This window comes from Saimiri boliviensis, chromosome 10 (assembly GCF_048565385.1).
Source record: "Saimiri boliviensis isolate mSaiBol1 chromosome 10, mSaiBol1.pri, whole genome shotgun sequence".
Lineage (NCBI taxonomy): Eukaryota > Metazoa > Chordata > Mammalia > Primates > Cebidae > Saimiri > Saimiri boliviensis.
This window is the reverse complement of record NC_133458.1, coordinates 42,667,435-42,681,564: the sequence shown is the minus strand read 5'-3', so window position 1 is coordinate 42,681,564 and position 14,130 is coordinate 42,667,435. Positions and strand designations below refer to the sequence as shown.

General features: G+C 33.3%; 1 protein-coding gene across 11 annotated transcripts in view; it reads left to right on the top strand.

Annotated features, from left to right (window-relative positions):
* Nucleotides 1-14,130, top strand: part of FOXP2 (forkhead box P2) — a 596,515-nt gene that overhangs the window by 141,064 nt on the left and 441,321 nt on the right. The gene's annotated exons all lie outside the window — the stretch shown is intronic.

Below are 14,130 nucleotides of genomic sequence, written 5' to 3'. Positions count from 1 at the left end.
TGTTGCTTAGGCTGCTCTCAAACTCTTGGCCTCAAGGGATCTTCCTGTCTTGGCCTCCCAAAGTGCTGGGATTTCAAGCGGGAACCACTGTACCCAGTCTTTTCTAGCATTTTTTTTAACTTTCTTCTAAGTTTTAAAGTACTTTCTCACATACTTACATTGTTCTTTTTTTTTTTTTTTGCCACTCAGTTGTTCTTCCATCCCAACTTGAAGTAAATCTTTCATATGTTACAGGTAGTCTGCCAAAACTTTGTGAAACATATTCTATTATTTTTCCCATTCCACTTACAGAAAGAGACTCTGAGAGGATAAGTAATTGGCCCAAAGCCACATAGTTGGTGGTAGAACTGAAGCGTACTTGTTAACTTCAAGAATCACACAGGCAGTTGTCAATAGGGCACAATATCTATCTGCTAATCTCTGAGTTGAAGGAAGTGAGCCATGATATTATTACTCTAAAATAAGTTAAAAAGCTTACCTCATAAAATGTTTTATCTTCCAGTTTTGACACTGAAGCACATTTTAAAGCCCTCCAATTTATATTTTTATGTTACTGAACCAATCTTAATAAATTCTATTTTGAATGTCAAGAAAATGTTACGAAATATCCTTGTGTAGCTTTTTCTCTGGTACCCCAAAGAAAACCTCAGATCATTTGTTTGACTCACAGGGACGTAGTGTGGTAATTCTGGGTGCTTTTGTGCAGTGACTTGATGTGTTTTCTCCCTCAAGTATTCACATGAACAATTCATGTGAAACTTGAAACTCTTCACTTTTTATATGTCCAGTAACATTTGGCACCCTTATATGCAATAGCTAGGCTGTTTTTATCTTTCTCTAAATATTTAGTTGGCCTCATCTTCATTTTAACATGCTATAGCAAGACAGCTTGCTCTTAGAATTTCTTCGTTTAGCAGATTAGAAAACTAGAATTTCCAGTTTACTAGGATATTTAATTTGGAAGTATTCGTGGTTGCCATTTAAGCTATCAGTTTTGAAAGTTTTCCATTTTATTATCTCTTTTCCTTTTTATTGTCTGATAAGTTAAAATATCATTATTATGTCTCTCTTATTTATCTTTATCATTCTTTTTGTTATTTTGATAATTGTTTGGTTTTATGTTGAGAACATCACTGGTATACATTTCTCTTACAGTCTTTTTCAATATTAATTTTTGCTTGACTCAACCAAGATAAAAATTCTTATTTTGCTATTAAGCTGCAGTAATACAAACTTCATTGAAATCCATTTTACTTGTAGCTGCTTGATTATTTTGAAATTATATACTCCGGTATGTTGAACCACTGATATCACTGTGGGAGGGAAAAGTCAATCTTTTTTTCCCCCTGAAACTTTAGATTACTAAACTAGTGTTCAGGTTTCATGATGGTCAAACAAATTTTAATAAATCTGGTTGGAATAATTACTTGTTATTTGTAATCATTCATAAAAATGGGGACTATTTCTTAGAATGTTATAGTATTTACAGATTTGATAGACAGGCTATAGTATTCCTATTGTTTTGTTATGGTGGAATCACTGTGAGCATGGAAGGAATTCAGAGTTTGTGGCCTGACTTTAGGGTTGAGGTTCAGTTTCCTTCTAGCTGAGGTTTTAGATATCAAATCAGTCTTTATTTATTTATTTATTTATTTATTTATTTAGTGTTTCTATGGAAAAAAAAGTTTTATGCTTTGAGCAAAGACTGCAAACACCCAAGCAGCATTCTGTTTTGTCTCTCTTCTAGTCCCTAATGCATTTATTTTCCTGAAGCTTTGTGCTTTCTTTTTCTTTAGTAAACACTTAAAAAATACATTGCTTGTAGTTGTCATTCAGCACAAGGACCTTGGAGTTGTAAGTCTTTCTTCAATAAATATTTTCTAGATTTCTGCATTTTACTTGTATTGCCAAATTTACTTTTTACAAAGTTACAGGGACATTTATTTGTATTGCATTTATTTTTTCTCTTTATAATAACTTATTTTCTACTTAGTTTCAAAAAAGATTTGAGGTAGTATACACCTTATTCTGCTCAACAGAAATTGCAAAGTGAAGAAATGAAACAGAGGGCAAATACCAGGGGAAAATTTTAAATTAGACAAGGAGCAATGTTAATACACACATGAACAGCAGGAATTCTGGTATACCTTCTAGAGCTGATGACACAATGGATCTTCCTAACCACAGATGCCAAAAAGGAATACGGTAATTTATATGATCCTCACAGTATATATAGTATCACAGCAAACCAGTGGTCCTGTCCACAGGTGTGATGAATTAAATGCTTTTAGTAATACCGCTACTTTGAAAGCAAAAGTATGTTTCTTTGGGCTTTTTCTTGTAATGTTTCTTAATTTATTCTGATGGCATATCAAAAAAGGCTCATATCAACAAATTCATTTATTTGAAAGATCAAACCATGTGATATAATACTAACTGGTTATCTGATCAAATTACAGGGTACACTTCAGATTATTCAATTGTGTAGTCTCCAAAATAGGCTAGACAAGTGTTCTTCAAAAGGCAAGAGTGTTGTTGGAAAGATAGACTAGAAATTTTTTGTGTTTTTACTTTGTTTCAACTCTAGTAATAAAGAACAGGAAAATTTTACTAGTATTACTCCGTGGATTGAGACTGGTGCCCTCAATTGGTGCCTTTATTAGCTTATCAGGTATCCTTTTAGTTTCAAGAGCTGAAAGAAGACAGGGAATCCCAAGAAGCACAGGGTTCACCAGTGGTGCCTTTACCTTTTAGTTCATTCTACTTAGAAAATAGCTGGTGAAGTGGATTTTTAGGAATGTTTGATTTCATGTTACCAAAACCAGTCCTCACAAAACAATTGTGACTTAAAGAAACTGTGGCATGAAGGTTATAGTAATAAGCACAGATGAACAAGAAGAAAATTACTACTACTTCTACTTTATTCAGAGAAGTAAAGCAAGAGTATAGTTGTGCTATACAATTGAACTTAAGTTGTTATCAGTTTAACAGATTGTTATAAGATGTTGCACGTAAGCCTCATGGTAACCATGATGAAAATACCTATAGAAGGTATACAAAAGAAAATGAGAAAGGAATCAAAGTGTAGCACTACAGAGAAAATCAGTGAAACACAAAGACAGCAAGAGAGGATAAAAGAGACAACAGAGTTACAAAACAGAAAGAAAACAAGTAACAAAATGATAATAGTAAGTCTTCTCTTTCAACATTTATTTTAAATTTAAATTAATTAAACTCTTCAAGAAAAATACATAGAATGGCTGAACAGACAAAAACAATAGCCAAGTATAAATTACCTACAAGAGACTCATTTTAGCTTAAGGACACACACGGACTTTAAGTGAAAGGGTAGGAAATGATATTTCACATAAGTGGTGACAAAAAGAGAGTAAAGGTAGATATATCAACCAGATAGATTTTAAATCAAGCTGTCATAAGAGAAAAGAGAAACTTTATATAATGAAAGGAGGCAATTCATCATGAAGATATAACTATTATAAATATATGTATATATATTTGCAAATATATATATATATATTTAATATCCAATATTGGAGCACCTAAATATATGATGCAAACATTGACAGAACTGAAATGAGAAATAGTAATATAGTAGTAGGAAATTTCAGTACTCACTTTCAGTAATGGATAGAATATGCAACATAAGATCAACAAGGAAAAAGAGGATTTGAACCACACTGTAGACCAAGTAGACCTAAAGACAAACATTCCATCCAAGAGCAAAATAATATACATTCTTCTCAAGCGCACATGAAACACTCTTCAGATAGATCATGTATTAGGTCATAAAACAAGTCTAGCAAATGTAAGAAGATTGAAGTCATACCAAATATCTTTTCTGACCATTTCATTATGAAACTATAAATCAATAAAAGAAGGAAATTGGAAAATTCACTAATATGTGGGATATTAAACAACATATTCTTGAAAAACCATTGCATCACAGAAGAAATGGAAAGAAATAAGAAAATATCTTAAGGTAAATAAAAACAAAAACATGCCAAATGATTCCACAAAAGCAGTACCAACAGGGAAGTTTATAGCAATTAACATCTACATTGAAGAAGAAAGAAAATTCCCAAATAATGAACCTTATACCCTAAGAAACCAGAAGAAGAAGAACAAAATAAGCCCAATGCCAGAAAAAGGAAGGAAATAATAAAGGTTACAGCAGAAATAAATAGAGACCCTAGAAAAGCAATTTTAAAAAATCACCAAAACAAGATTAACCAAACAGACAAACTTTTAGACAGACTGAGAGAATGGGAGAAGATTGAAATCAGAATGAAAAAGGAGACATTACAACCAATGGCACAGAAATGAGAATGATCATAAGAGGCTACTATGAACAATTATATACCACCATACTGGATAACCTAGAGGAAACAGATAAATTTCTAGAAACATACAGTGTACCGGGACTGAATCATGAACAAATTAAAAAAATCAATACAGAATTGTAACTAGTAAGGCTATTGAGTTAGTAATCAAAAACTTCCTAACAAAGAACAGCCCAGAACCAGGTGGTTTCACTGGTGATTTCTAACAAACATTTTTTTTTTTTAAAGAATAACACCAATTTTTTTCATACATTAAAAAAAAAAAAACTGAAAAGGAAGGAAAACTTCCAAACTTATTTTATGAGGCCAGTATTACCCAGATACCAAAGCCAGATAAGGACACTGCACAAAAAGAAAACTGTGGGCCTACATCCCTGATGAATATAGATGCAAAAATGCTCAATAAAATACTAGCAAACTGAATTCAACAGCCTATTAAAAGAGTCATATACCATGACTAAGTGATCTTATCCCTGGAATGCAAGTATGGTTTAACCTATGTAAATCAATAAATGAGATACAACACATTAACAGAATGAGAGATTTAAAAACACATGATCATCACAATAGATGAAGTAAAACCATTTGAGAAAATTCAAGACCCTTTTACAATAAGAACATTCAATATACTCGGAATAGAGGGAAATTACCTCAACATAATAAAGACTTTATGTAACTAACCTATGGCTAATATCATACTCCATATTAAAAAACTAAAAGTTTTTCCTCTAGATCAGGAACAAGACAAAGACATTCTTAACACTTTTATTCAACACAGTACTCAAAGTCTTAGCAGAGTAGTGGTGTAAGAAAATAAAACGCATGAAAATTGGAGAGAAAGAAGTAAAATTATCTCTGCTAGCAGGTAACATGATGTCATATATAGAAAACCCTAAAGATTGTGCATGCACACACACACACCACACACACACACACACACAAATCCCCATTAGAACTAATAAATGAATTCTGCAAATTTGCAGGATACAGTATTAATATACAAAAATCTATTTTATTTTTATACATTAACAATGAGCAATCTGAAAAGGAAATTATGAAAAGAATGCCATTTAAAATAGTCAAAAAGTATAAAATACTTGTCAATAAACTTAACCAAAGATTTACACACTAAAAACTACAAAGTATTGCTGAAAGAATTGAAGAAGAGACAAATAAATGAAACATTTCATTTTTATAGATTAGAAGAACAAATGTTAAAATAACAATACCACATCATGACCTTGGTCTTGGCGATTATTTTTTGAATATGACACCAAAAACACTGACAACAAAAGCACACATAGACAAGTGAGACTGCATTAAACTAAAATGTTTCAGTACAGCAAAAGAAACAATTGTGCAAAGGCAGCCTAAAGAATGGGAGAAAGTTTCTTAAACCATTTATATGATAAGGAATTAATGTCTAAAAAAAAGGAACTCCTACAGCTCAATGGTAAAAAACAAATAACTGATTGAAAAATGGGCAAAGGACTTGAATCTACATTTCTCCCAAGAGGAAACACAAATGGCCAAAAGGAATATGATAAGATTCTCAATATCACTAATCATCAGAGAAATGCAAATAAAACTCAAAAAGAAATACCACCTCCCACGTTTTAGGATGCCATTATAAAAAAGCAAAACAAAACAGAAGGTAAGTGCTGGTAAAGATACGGAGGAATTGGAACCTTTATGCACTGCTAATGGGAATGTAAAATAATACAGCCACTATGTTAAGTAGTATGAAGATTCTTCAAAAAATTAAAAATAGAACTACCTTGTGATCCATCAATCATACTTCTAGTTATTTATCCAGAAGTACTGAAATCAGGGTTTGGAAGATATTTGCACTCACATGTTCATTGTAACATTATTCACAATAATCAGGAGATAGAAACAATCTAAATGCCTATTACTGGATAAATAGACAAATTATCGTATATACATACAATAAAATATTATTCAGCCGGCTGGGCATGGTGGTTCACGCCTGTAATCCCAGCACTTTGGGAGGCTGAGGTGGGTGGATCACCTGACGTTGGGAGTTCAAGACCAGCCTGACCAACATGGAGGAATCCTGTCTCTACTAAAAATACAAAATTAGCCAGGCTTGGTGGTGCATGCCTATAATACCAGCTACTCAGGAGGCTGAGACAGGAGAATCACTTGAACCCAGGAGGCTGAGGTTGAGGTGAGCCGAGATCCCATGATTACACTCCAGCCTGGGCAACAAGAGCAAAACTTCATCTCCCATATATATATATATATATATATATATATATATATATATATATATATAATTATATATATGAATATATAATATATATATTATATAACTCAGCCATTTTATATATATACAATTCAGCCATAATAAAGGAAATCCTATTATATGCTGTAACATGGATGAAACTTGAGATCATTATCCTAAACAAAATAAGTCAGCAAAAGACAAATACTGCTTGATTCCTCTTATATGAGGTATATAAAGTAGTCAAACTCAGAAAATAGGATGGTGGGTGCAGGGGCTAGGAGGAAGAGAAGTGGCGAGCTGCTGTTCGATGGATAGGCTTTCAGTCATGCAGTATGAATATATTCTAGAGATCTGCTGTGCAAAATTGTGTTGATTGTTAACAATACTGTTCACTTAAACATTTTTTAACAGGATAGATCTCAAGTTATGTGTTTTTAACCACAATAAAATAAGAGAAATATGCCTGGTAATTCGTAATATTCTCCCTATAGATAGTATTAACAACAACATTTTTGCATGTACGAAAGGAGCTTTGAGAATTCCTATAGTGAAATTAAATACAAAGAGTATTTCATCTTTATCCTCTGCATTTTTACTTTTGTTTATGTCTTATACAAAACAGAATGTATAAAATATTTAAGTATGGTGGCACCTGTATATAAAATATATATATATATAAATCTATTTAGGAATGCATGCTCAAAAGTAGTTATTGATTAGTAGATGTGATTAAAACGAACATTTGAGATTAATGTTCAAGAACAGTGGCATTCAACCTGTGCTTCCATGAGCCCCTTCAAGGGCTATGAGAATGGAGTGGGTTGAGTAGGGCTCTGAGCTTCCTAAGGCCCACTCCATCCTGAGAAGTTTCCCTTTAATATTATACAGTGCTTCTAAAATAAACAAGATTCTGATTAAACAATTGAATCCACAATTGACACAAAACTAAAATGGATACTTTTGAGGCAATCAGGCAAACTCTAGTAATTTGAAGAAGAAAATATGGCTGTACCTAGGCGTGGTGGCTCCTGCCTGTAATCCCAATACTTTGGGAGGCTGAGGCAGGCAGAACACTTGAGGCCAGGAGTTTGAGACCAGCCTGGGCAACATGGCAAAACCCCATCTCTACTACAGTTACAAAAATTAGCCATACATGATCGCACACACCTGTAATTCCAGCTACTTGGGAGACTGAGACACAGGATTAGCTTGAACCTGGTAGACAGAGGTTGCAGTGATCCCACATTGCACCACTGCACTTAAGCCTTGGAGGCGTAAAAGGACTGTCTCATAAACAAAACCAAAAGCAAACAAAAAGACTACATCAGAATACTACCAAGTATTATCACTGGGTGTTGGGATTGCGAGTGTTTCTTCCCTCTCTTGCCCACTATCTTATTCTCTTTTCTATCTGTATTATACCCTGGAATTATCTCATTTATATGATAGGAAAAATTATTTTTAAGTCAGGTTAGTATGTTTTATAATGAAATAATTGAGGAACCTGACCAAATGCATATCTGTGTAAAAGACTCCTCCTCTGTAGAGAGGTAGTCCCAGAGAGAAGCATCTACAGGAAGGATTAAGATTTTCTTTAGGAAACAGTGCTAGGTTTATTTGAATGCAGGTTAAAGTGAGTGATCAAGAACGTGAACTTCTGGGACATTAAGCATGATTGCGGTATTTTTAACTAGGAAAAAACAATTAGCATTACTAAACATCCATTGCAGTAGTAAAGATATTCTGAATGAGGTACAGGTTGTTTAACATTAGCAATATAGCTTCTATAAACTGCAAATTAATTGCAAATTTTAAGCCTAGGTTACAACCTGAATTACTTGGAGTTTTAGAACAGGAAAAAAAAAATTCAGAAAAGATTTGGTTTTAATTTCTTACAGAAAAGATGAAACAGCCAAAGCTCTGAATTGTTAATGATCTTTCCACAGTCTGATACCTAGTTAGTAGCAGAGCCAGGATTTCAGCTCTGTCCTCTTTTCGTTCTACTCTAATCTGGCTCACTGGCTCATCTTTTGGCATTCTTACCTGCATCTTCTGTGGTCATATTGACCTTTTTTCAGCTCCTTGACTTCTTTTCTCTTGTCATAGAGCATGTGTCTCTACCTGGAGCAGTCTGTTCCAGACTTTTCTACTTGTAACCTCTTTGTTAGCTCACTAGTCATCCTTCAGGTTAAAGGCCACTTTCTCTGGAAAGCTATCCATAACCTTGAGGTTAGGTTTAGCCTCACTAGTTCCTTTTATTTTAGACTGATCACAGTTGTAATTGTTCAGTAGTTGACTACCTCAGAGTACTGTATATAAACTTCAATGATGGTTGAGAAAGTATCCAGTTGTATTCATTGCTGTAGCCCATGGTCTTATGTAGTTGTCAGAAGTCATCACTCAAATGGTTTTTTAAATAAGTGCATACTTGATGAATAAATGCTCCCTCTCTTTTTATAACTACCTTATCAATTTTTTAGACTGTTCTTAGTTTACACATCATCCTTATATCTATGTTCACTGTTAATTATTTTATGTCCGTGCATATATAGTTGTGCTCAGTAAAATGTATTGTTACAGATTATACAATCTTTCACTGGCAACAAGCAGTTAATTTGTATTTCGACAAATCTGTATTTTTTTCTTGCAGCACCTATGTTCTTTATCATTAAATAAAAAAAGGAAAAATAACTTGTAAAATACCCGTTGAGCAACTTTGAAATTAAATTGGACAAAGTATTTTAGAATGACTATTAGAATACTAAAAATTTTTTTACTAGAATTGATATTATGTGACTTCAGAGGGTTTCTGATGTCACAAAATATAGTTGGTTGTTCTTGTACACTGAATTTGTATTCCATACAACGTTCTAATTTACTTCAACGATAACTTTCTTCCTTAGGTTATAGAATTGTCATCTCTGCTCCTTACTGTTCTCAATCATGAATACCAGTAATTGAGAATAGCATTGGCAAGTTTGGTGAAGCCTCCAATTTTGCACGGAGTCTATGGCCTTTTACATCCTTTTGACTGCTGGGGCTCTTACCTCATTAACTAGATGAGCAGTGGTCAGAATAAAGGGGCCAAACCGCCCACTTACTAGTTATTAATTCTCCAATCTCATCACCATATGGATAAATTAAACTTATACAACTCATTCTCTCTGTAAAGCATTCTTTAATTTCCAACTGGAAATGATTTCTCCTTAAGAACTCCTACAGGAGTTTATCTTACCTTTCTTAATGGGGCTTCTTATTTTTGACAGTTACTTCCCTATTAAAGTCTAAGCTCCTTGGGAGAAACACCTATCCCTGATTGCATTGAGTTATTTATGGCTCCCTGCACATAGAAACTGCTGAATAAATATTTGTTGAATGAGTGAATGGAATTCCTTTTACTTTAAAAATGTTAAATGCCAGTGAGAGGATAAGAAATATGATATCAAAAAGCTTCCAATGGATTGGCAATTGATATGCCTTTGATGTTAAATAAATGATAGATTAGACTTGTACAATGTTTGACAATTTAAAAATATTTAATGAAGTTTCTGTAGGATGGAAAAAATCTGTAATTTATTATTGTTAGGCTGTTGGTATTATATTTGGAAATGTTTATATTCATTTATAATAGTGGATGAAGGATTATCTTAATTCTAACATATAACAGAAGCAGAAAGGATATATTTCAGAAAAATGTGTAGTCTAATCTACCCTAGTATCAATTTAGTGTCTGCCTAATATCATGTAATGCTTTTCTCCTACTTCCAATTGTAAATTTATAGCTGTAGATAGGGACACATAAACTGCCAAGTTATTCCACAGGTATTTATTATTCTGTAGCTGAGGAATAAATTGCCAAAAAGAAAAGTTATTCACAATTATATATCCTTGTTATAGAAAGTAGAACTTTACATACACATGTACATGTACTTTACATACACAGTGCTCACTCCTGTGAATCCAGCACTTTGGGAGGCTTGAGGCCAGGAGTTTGAGATCAGCCGGGCCAACATAGTGAAACTCCTTCTCTACTAAAAATACAAAAACTAACTGGGTGTTCTGGCAGTCGCCTGTACTCCCAGCTACTCGGGAGGGTGAGGCAGCAGAATTGCTTGAACCCAGGAAGTGGAGGCTTCAGTGAGCCAAGATTGCACCACTGCACTCCAGCCTAGGCAATACAGAGACCCTGCCTCAAAAATAAATAAATAAAAATAAAATAATAAAACCAAAGGAAGTGTCAAACATTTTCCTCTTGTACCTGTTTGTGTGTATGTGTTGTGAGGGTGCTGACATGTACTGCTTATTTGTGTGATAGGCTATGTTTCTACAAGAAAATTTGTTTAATAGACAATAAATATATTTTATGATGATCAAATATATACTTATACATAAATAAATAAATATTTATGCCCTGAAACATTTATACGAGTGATATTTCCAGAAATTATCAAGTGTTGCAGGTATACGAATAATGAAATAAAATATTCAAAATATTTGAAGCCAGATCCTTGTTTAGTATTACTCATTTCAGAAAAGTATTGAATTACTAGAAAACTTACCTAACCTCTCTATTTCTCAGTTTCTTCAGACATAAAATGGGAATAGCACATTTGGGGCAATTGAAATAAAATACTAAATTGCCATGCATTGTAATATACAATGGCTAAATTTCTTTGTTAAGCCTTATATTTTAATTATGGAAAATATAGATTAGAAATCTATTTTAGGGCTCTCGAGCAACTTGCTTGGGCCTGCTCCTACCCTTTGGAGTGTACTTAAGTTTTCAATAATTCTCTGCTTTTGTTGCTTCATTCTTTCCTCGATTTTTTTTTTTTTTTAAAGGAGTCTATTTTAGGCAGGGCTTAGTGGTTCATGTCTGCAATCTCAGGACTTTGGGAGACTGAGGCAAACAGATTACTTGATGCCAAGAGTTTGAGACTAGCCTGGACAATATCAGGAAACCCCTCTCTACTAAAAATACAAAAGATTACCGGGGCATGATGGTGGGTGTCTGTGGTCCCAGCTGCTCTAGAGGCTGAGGCACAGGAATCCCTTGAACCCATGAGGCAGGGGTTATAGTAAGCAAAGATGCTGCCACTGCACTTCAGTCTGGACAGCAGCAGAGTGAGACTCCATCTCAAACAAACTAACAAACATACAAAGAAAAAATCCATTTTAATTTCTGGAAATAAAGTTGCTAACAATCCACAAACTTTGGCCATAGGTACTTTTTGTTAACTAAATGTTACTGTTTTGTACATTATATTTTACAGTTGTGGTAAAGAGAGAAATGGTAGTTAAACTATGAAATGCAGATGTGCTGTTTGTGGATAGAGACAGATAAAATCTCAGCTCACTGGTATATTCTATTCCCAAGCGAGAACTTGACCTAGCTACTATCTGCAAGATTTTAACACTTGTTATTCTTTTTTTTTCTCCCTAATCTGGAATATTTTTTCCTTAGGAAATTCTGGCTAGTTTCAAAACGCTACACAAACATAAATTGTTATTTCACTTCATATAAATTTTTAAGAAATTTATTATAGATACAGCTTGGTTGTATTAGAAGAAAAAATATTTTTGGTTGTAATTAGGATGAAAAACAAAATTTAGATGAGTACTTCTATATTTTAAGAGTTAAATGTCTCGGTGTGGTGGCTCATGCCTGTAAGCCTAAAGCTTTGGGAGGCCAAGGTGGGTGGATCATCTGAGGTTGGGAGTTCAAGACCAGACTGACCAACATGGCGAAACCTGTCTCTACTAAAAATACAAAAATTAGCTGGACATAGTGATGTGCGCCTCTAGTTCCAAATACTCAGGAAGCTGAGGGAGAAAGAGGGCTTGAATCCAGGAGGTGGAGACTGCAGTGAGCTGAGATTGTGCCAGTGGACTCCAGCCTGGTCAACAGAGCTAGATTCTATCTTACCAAAAAAAAAAAAAAAAAAAAAAAAAGTGTCACAGCTCTTTAGTAACCTCTGTAATATCTTCTTAGTAAAAGCAAGTGCTATAAATAACTGGAAAATTTATGCTATATTTTGCCTTAAATGTCTAAATATATGTATGGGTATGTTATTTATGTATAATACATATATATATATATGAAAATGGCAAATTTCAACTGTATATAAATTTTATCATTTATTAAAAGTAGTATTCTTTAGCAACTTAGCATTTATGTTTCAATTCATAGCTTTACAAACTTGTATTCTGTTAAATTGCTGAACAAAAAAATTAGTATTTAATAACTATTTTTTATTGCTTAGATGGATTGACTAATTTACTTCAGTCACAAGTGAGGCAAAAACTATCATAGCGGTTTTTTCTTTTTTTCTTGTGAAAAATGAGGAGGATCAAGTTCTACAGTTTTTGGAATTCTTTCTTTTTTTTGTCATTCAGAAATAAATACAATGTAGTTATTCAAGAAATACATGTAATAAATTAATGAGTAAATGCAAAGATAAAGTCTTTCATTGTTAGTCTTCGTATAATCCCTATAAATGACTGTTAAAGTTTTTACTTGATATCAAAATCTTTTTTGAGTTTCCCATACCTTTTAATATGTTTTATTCACATGTGAATATTCTTATTTATTTTGGTAGGAAATGTTCATGAATTAAATTGATTGGCATATGGTTTTGAGCCCCGCTGATTTAGGTAAAAGCATCTTCAGAAATTGAGCATTTGGCTTTGTTAGGATTAAGGTGGAAGATAGTTGGTTTTAGCTCTGCCTTCACCAGTAAGTGCTAGTCCAGTGAATGTGAATGCTAGAGAGAATTTCAGGAATATAAGAATTGCTTACTTAGGCAAAAAAAAAAAAAAATGCATAAACAGATAGTTAAAGGGTATAATGTTACCATAGTTACCTGAATATTTTGGTTTCAGAATTTAAAAAATTAAACGAAATGAGAAAAGAAATCTCAACAATAGTTTTCTACAAGGAATAGTCCTTCTGCTTGGCATTCTAAGGTCTGAACTAAGTTTAAATTTTATTATACACACATACACACACACACACACACACACACACACACACACATACACACACATACACACAAATTTATTCTGTGACATTTATGTCGAACTTTTTATGTCTGAAAATGTCTGCATATGGCATGCCTAATTTGGAAAACAATATATACTTTGGGCCTGTTTTATCAAATATGGGCAAGACTTTACTTAAAACACCTTCAAAGGAAGATCTAGTATGAGGAAATTTGCAGCATTTAGTTTTTCCCCCGTACTCTAGCCTTCCTCATAAAAAATATTCACATGATCAGGACTGAAATTGTCCTATTTATGATCTTAATAAATGCAGAAAATGTATTGTCTTTCTTGTTTCTGTAGAAGCAAAGGAAGGAAACAATGGTACTTGAAAGAATTTTATGTTTCACATTTTTGTTAGGAGGGGAAAGGAAAACTGGTACTTTTTCATGTATGTTTATCCTCTGGTTGTTTAAAATAACTTTTCTCTTCAGCATATTAATTTTTCTTACTCGTATGTTGCTGTATTTATTTCAT